Genomic DNA, 7,087 nt, shown 5'->3' with positions numbered 1-7,087 from the left:
CTTGATCCTCTTGGCCTCAGTGTTAACCATATCAGGCATCAACCTAGACATTTGGTTGAATTCGGTAGTATACTCACAGTGTGTCATCCTTCCCTCTTTCAAGTTTAGAAACTTCATCTCGTCCCTTTCAACTTTGACATCAGCACAGATACTTTTCATTTCCAACTCCTTTAGATCATCCCACCTTATTGCCTTAATCTTATCCCTAGTCTTTCTCTGCTCCACACTTTCCCACAAATACATAGCTTCATCACCAAATGACTGAGTTGCATAACCCACTGCTTGGTCGGGACGACACTTGCTAATTCGGATAACCTTATCCATCGCGGTTATCCATTGGAGATTAGCGATTGCGTCTCCCAAACCAGTTAGCTTCAGCGGGTCACAACCTTTGAATGTCTTGTAGTTACACCCACCTCGGCCCCTCTTCCTATCGTCAACCTTCACAGATCGGACTTCACTCGAGTCACCATTTTCTTTCTCACCATCTTTCTTACCATTCTCTCCTGACCCTTCAGCAGTTCTTGCATGACTTCCAGCAGACTTTTCAGGTTGTAGATTCTTCACTACAACAACTATAGCTTGAGCAATGGCGGCATGAACAGTAGGGTCAAGTTGGTACCCTTTATTCTGACTTGGCCCTCGCAGAGTCTCACTTGGTCCTTCTATAGAGTTAACAACTAGTTCCCTAGAAGGCTCTTTGATCCTGCGTGGCCTACCACAATGTCCCGTACGACCTCCTTGTCCAACAACTTTCCTAGCTCCAGCCATTCGTATTCTATAAGGAAACACAAACATAATCACTCAAGGAACTATTTAGTACAATGATAGTAAGGCTAACAGGTAATAACAGTGGCCAGGTGATTAGCTGATCACCTTACTCTCTGTGTCCTATATACTTCCCTTTGTGAGTCCAATTGTGCTAGTTCTACTTCTAACAGTTAGACAATCAAACAGTTCATATCATCATATACTCCTATCCCTAGAAATTAAGCTAGCATTCATACATTCTTTATTTAGCAGTTAAGCTAACATCATACCTCGTCCTCTAGCAATTAAGCTAGCATTGATTCATCATTCTACTTTACATGTGAAATTTATCACATAGTTTACCTTTACTTAGCTTGCTTGAGTGACATATGGCTTTCTTGAACTGAAATCTTCTTTCTTTTCTTGCTTAAATCCCTTTCTCTGTTCAAGTCTAAGTATGTAGGATGCTTAATTCTCTCGAACTTATGCTCTGATAACAACTTGTAAGGCCCCGTTACCGGTGACCAACATTGGACGTTGGATTTACTCATAAACACAGTTCTAAATATCATAGTTAGTTAAAACTTTAGCGAAATATTAAAACTTTCATTAAACATTCATAATAATTCATAAACATGTCTTCAGCAAACATCCTTGTCTTTCAAATTAAACAACTTGAGTCTTCAGATGCCAGCCTCTTATTCTTCTGCCATGTGCCCCGTTCAAGCCAGCTGCCTCATTCTACTCACATGCGTGCATACTAAAAGTCAGCTACGCTGAGTGAGTTCTAGTTAATCATACAACATATACACATTCATAATTACATACTTTTGTTCATACCTCATACTTTCATACATTCGTTCATTATACACTTACTTACCTTCATACTTTCTTTCTCTCATTTTCATACCTTACGTTTTAAAGAGCATTACACCCTATAACCTTCACATACATTATTAGGGTATGCAACCCCGTAACCTTCGCATATATTATTAGGGTATGCAACCCTGTAACCTTCGCATATATTATTAGGGTATGCAAGCCTGTAACCTTCGCATAAATTATTAGGGTATGAAACCCTGTAACCTTAGCATATATTATTAGGGCATGCAACCCTGTAACCTTCGCATATATTATTAGGGCATGCAACCCTGTAACCTTCGCATATATTATTAGGGTATGCAACCCTTTAAATATACATTACCTTTCCATATCATTACCATTATCACATTCATACATATTTATCATAATATCATACATGCCATACATACTTTCTTTCCCATACTCATATCATACTTACTACGCTATAACTTCCTTAACGATACGTGCAATATCCGAAGATCGTTCACGTACTGTCAAGCATTCATCATGACATAAACATAACTATCACATTCATCATTAAGACATACACTTACCATTTAAGGTAAGTGTATTAAAATTCACATTGGGTATGCACACAACCCCGTAAACATAACAAGAAAATGGGGCTAGAAACTCACTTGGATCCTGTTACGTTCTTCACTAATCGTTATTCCTCTCTTTAACTATGCTCGGTAACTGTACATTAATTACATATACCAATACTTGCCCTAATCACATCATTTGGGTTTCATCGAATATGGCTAAGTCTGGTCATTTCTAATGGCTTTATATGATATTGTATTCATAAGCATGGTCTTGTATTAGATTACATTTACTTAGAATATAATTTTACCCTCAAACACTAATGTATTCAAATACTTTGTATTTATATACAGTGTGTTCCTTCCGTTCCTTCTTTCTTTACTGGTCCATTAGAATACAGTCTCATATGCAAATTCAGTGTATTTGAATACATGATGTATTCGAACCATTTATTGTATTTAAGTGTATGCATGTATTCAGACCATTCCTTGTAATCGAGTGCTATTAATATATTCAAATTTTAGTATTGTATTCGAGTATGTATAATACATTCGAGCCCTTAGATGCAATCGGGTTTACACATGCAAACGAACTTTATAATGTATTCAATACTATGCATATGTATTCGTGTCTCCATATGTATGCGAACATGCATATGTATTTGAGTTCTCATATGTATGCGAACATGCATATGTATTTGAGTTCTCATATGTATGCGAACATGCATATGTATTCGAGTTCTCATATGAATGAAAACATGCATATGTATTCGAGTTCTTACATGTGATCGAACATATTATGTATTCGAGTATATCAATGTATTCGAGTCCAACATTGTAATCGATCCTAATGTATTCGATCATTCTCAATGTATTCGAATGATCCATTGTATGCGAGTCCATATGTCGTATTCGAGTTTATGCATGTATTCGAACCATGCATTTAATCGAATGTATGTATTGTATTCGAATTTAATGTGTATTCAACTATAACCGTTGTAAGCGAGCATACACATGTATTCGATCGAGCTGTAGGTTACACGTATACGAATAGGCTGCCACTTGAATCTTTTATCAATGTTTTCACGCCATCGGTTATCATTTACTCTCATAACATCGCACCATATCACCTCTTAACGTCCCCGCAACCTCCATTGCCCAAGATCTAGTTCGGTTTTCATAAAGTTTGAACCCTTTATTATTTAGAACGCTCTTAAGCTAGATCTAGGGTTTTCTTTTACGAACCGTATGCACTATCAAGTTTGTTAAGTCCATTTTAAACATCAAGTTTATAACTTTATGAACCATTTACACCCGATCTACTCTAGGGTTAAGTTTCATGGCAAACCATTCATAAAGCACAACCTTTAAGGATAAAGAGCATACCTTTATGCGTTTTTAGGCTACGGTTAACCTCGATATTCAACAAGGATCTTGTATCTTGTTTGTACACTCAAGATTTATCAAGATCTATCTTGGTTTCGGTCTTGAATCCCTCTTCCAAGGTCACGATCGTATATGGTGAGAGGTGTGTGTGCTTTAGAGTGTGTAGGGAATAAGAAAGATAGGAATGAGGGATTTTAGGGTTTTATAGAGGTTTAAGGGAGTATTTATACTCTCTTAAGCCCATGGGCCTAAGGCCCATCCCATCTCTTACCCCATCTTTCCCTCCTAAGTCCATTCTCTTTATTTTATTTAATCTTAATTAAATATTGACACACATTAAACAAACATAATCCCTTTTATTTATTAATATAAATTTTTGGATGTTGCATCTCCGTTCCAAAAAAGTAAATAAAAAAAAAGTAAAAAATTATCGGATTAGTCTTCGGGTTTAGTTTAGCGTTTTTGGGGTTTAGGTTTTTTTTAGCTTGTGGGAAGAAAAGGGGGGGGGGGGGAATAACACTTTTCATTAACATTTTACATATAAACAACAAATCTAATTAATATTTTACATATAAAACAACATTTCTTTAAGATTTTACATGTTAAATAACAATTTTCATTAACAATTTACACGTAAAACAACAAATCTCATTAACATTTTACATGTAAAACAACTGTTTTTAAGATTTTACATGTAAAAATTAATATTTTACATGTAAAATAACACTTTTCATTAACACTTTATAAAATAACGCTTTTCATTAACATTTTACACTTAAAGTAACAAATCTCATTAATATTTCAAATGTAAAACAACAGTTCTTTAAGATTTTACATGTAAAAATTAATATTTTACATGTAAAATAACACTAATTATTAACATTTTACACGTAAAACAACAAATCTCATTAACATTTTACATGTAAAACAACAGTTCTTTAAGATTTTACTTGAAAAATAACACTTTCATTAACATTTTACACGTAAAAACGACAAATCTCATTGACATTTTACATGTAAAACAACAATTCTTTAAAATTTTACATGTAAAACAACACGTTTCGTTATAATTTTAATGCAAATTCAATAATTATATATATATATATATATATATATATATATATATATATATATATATATATATATATATTAAAAACCAACCTAAGGTTATCTCATGAAATTTGGTGTTCACGAAAATTAACAAGTTATGTTTTTACGCATGTACAAGACAATGCGAGTTTCAATGTGGCGGTTACAATATATTTATGCATTTTTCTTTTCTTGTTGCCTTTCCACGTTCACGTTGTCACACCCCCAACCTAAGATGGAAATGTCGGGGTGTGAACTGATTGTTCACAGCTCACAAGGTACTATCATGCAATGTAATAAGACAATATCCATTTAATTATTTTTAAATAAACAAAACGTCACAATATATTTTTAATTATTTTAAATAAACAAAACATCACTCAAGTACATCAAGTTCGAGCAAATTACCAAAGCAATCCAAATTTAATCTAAACATATCGAAAAAAAATTAACTTAAATAGTTTTTTATTAATTTTATCCTTAAAGTCTTGCTAGTTGTCTCTTCACCTAGCTTCACACCAACTGATAACTTGCATATGCGTAGAAAATAACATAGTTTTGTCAAAACATGGTTGAGTGAGAAAATCAACAGATTTGTTACAATAATAAATATAATAAAAAGGTAAAACTTTAATGTGAATGTAAAACAATCAAACCATTAGAAAATAAAAGCGTCAGTTGACCAAGTCTCATGGACTATGGCTAATATGGCAGTCGTATGATCATACTATAATGTGATTATGTGGGACCCCTCCGAATTGCTAGAATCAAGTAATCAAGTAACAGTTAGTCAATTAATATAATACACACACAATATATGACAATTCGCTAATGTGCATAATATAACAAATAAATACCGTAAGCACACATACGTCCCCAAAATACGTTTGAAAATAATAAATATAAAGGGGAATGATTTCTCACCTTATCACCTAAACGAGACTAGAAAGTAATAAGAATAATAAAGAACCGGACTTTAACGCGCTGACTGAGATAATCCAAATAGACCTGAAACTTAGAGATAATAAACTAGAATTAAAACCGAGAATATAGATGCTGGAATCAATCAAAACGGATGTATAAAACTCCGGTTACGAGATTTTTAAGGTTTAAGCGAGCGGGTACTGACCAGAATCTAGATAGCGAGTCGGATGTAGGGTTTTGGTCAGTATACTAAAAATTTGATTTTGAACAAAAAATTCTTCTGGACCAAAAGCTAGTTTCGAACAGAAGATAGAGATATTGACAAGTCAAGATTGGTTAACTAAAACACCCTTAACGGGTCGGGATCAAATTGACCACCGAAACTCCCTCAATTTGAGAATTTGATTGAGTGATTTTGTAAAGGAGATAAAAACCTACAATATTGAAAAAGACAACTTACCCAAGCGAGAATTGGAACTAGGAGAAATTTGTGGTCAACAAGGTCTTGAAGCTTAAAAGTCAATGACGGCTTGAATAACTTGATTAATCATGAAAAATCGACAATGGAGAAGGGAAATTTCGTGGGAATGGGGAGGATGACTGGACTTCAGTAGTTTTTAGGGTTTAGAGGTGTGTTTTTGATTAAATATTGAGTGTTATAATGCATTTATGAAGGAATCCACTCGATTTAGAAACAAAATAAGTTATTAATGAGAAAATCGGGTATAATAACTAACAAAATTGGCTTGACCAACAAGAAAACTGTTTGGGGTATTTTAAAAAATTAATTTACATATCTTGTAGCTTAAGTTTCATTAATTTGGTCAAAAATATGAAAGATTTGGCAAAATTAGTCCATGTACCTCTATAAACGCAATTTTTAGCTGAAATAAGCGATTTAAAGGGTTTTTAAGCATTGTTTGACAAGTTTAAAAGTTACTAAAATATAAAATTAGTTAAACCAAGTAAAATACTAATAAATACAAGTTTTAATTAATACAAAAGATCTGAAATATATTTCCGAGTCGGGTAAAAGAATAAGAATACAAATATGAAAGATTCGAAATGTTACACATGTGTACAAGAAAAGCCCCCCCCCCCCCACGTGAAGAGCACGCTGATGGGTTTAAAGAATAGACTTAACTGGATTAGTGAATTTGGAGTTAACTGCAATTGAAATGAAACCACATGATGAAAATCGCAAATTTGAAAGTACTAGACTAAAACCACATATTTAGACAAACACCAGGGATGAAAAACGCAGTTCACTCTTAGAAGATTTTAATCTCTAATATATATATATATTTTAAACTATTTTGTGAACCCAAAATCCTTATAAATAAGGTTTTAAGATAGTAGGACTTGGGTCACCTTTTTATTAAAAAATAACATAAAATAAACATTAACGATACTCTCGTTAGTAATGAGAAATATAATACTACAATACCGTTTACAAAATAGAATAAAATGAATGTAATATATAAGTTTTTATATTCAACTTTGATAAGATATGGTGCCTTCATCTGGTACTTCAT

The sequence above is a fragment of the Bidens hawaiensis genome, unplaced genomic scaffold (genome assembly GCF_021521415.1).
Source record: "Bidens hawaiensis isolate Kalapana, Puna unplaced genomic scaffold, B.hawaiensis_p1.1 tig00028803_1, whole genome shotgun sequence".
Taxonomy (NCBI): Eukaryota; Viridiplantae; Streptophyta; class Magnoliopsida; order Asterales; family Asteraceae; genus Bidens; species Bidens hawaiensis.
The sequence above is the reverse complement of the archived record's forward strand: the minus strand, read 5'-3'. Positions refer to the sequence as shown.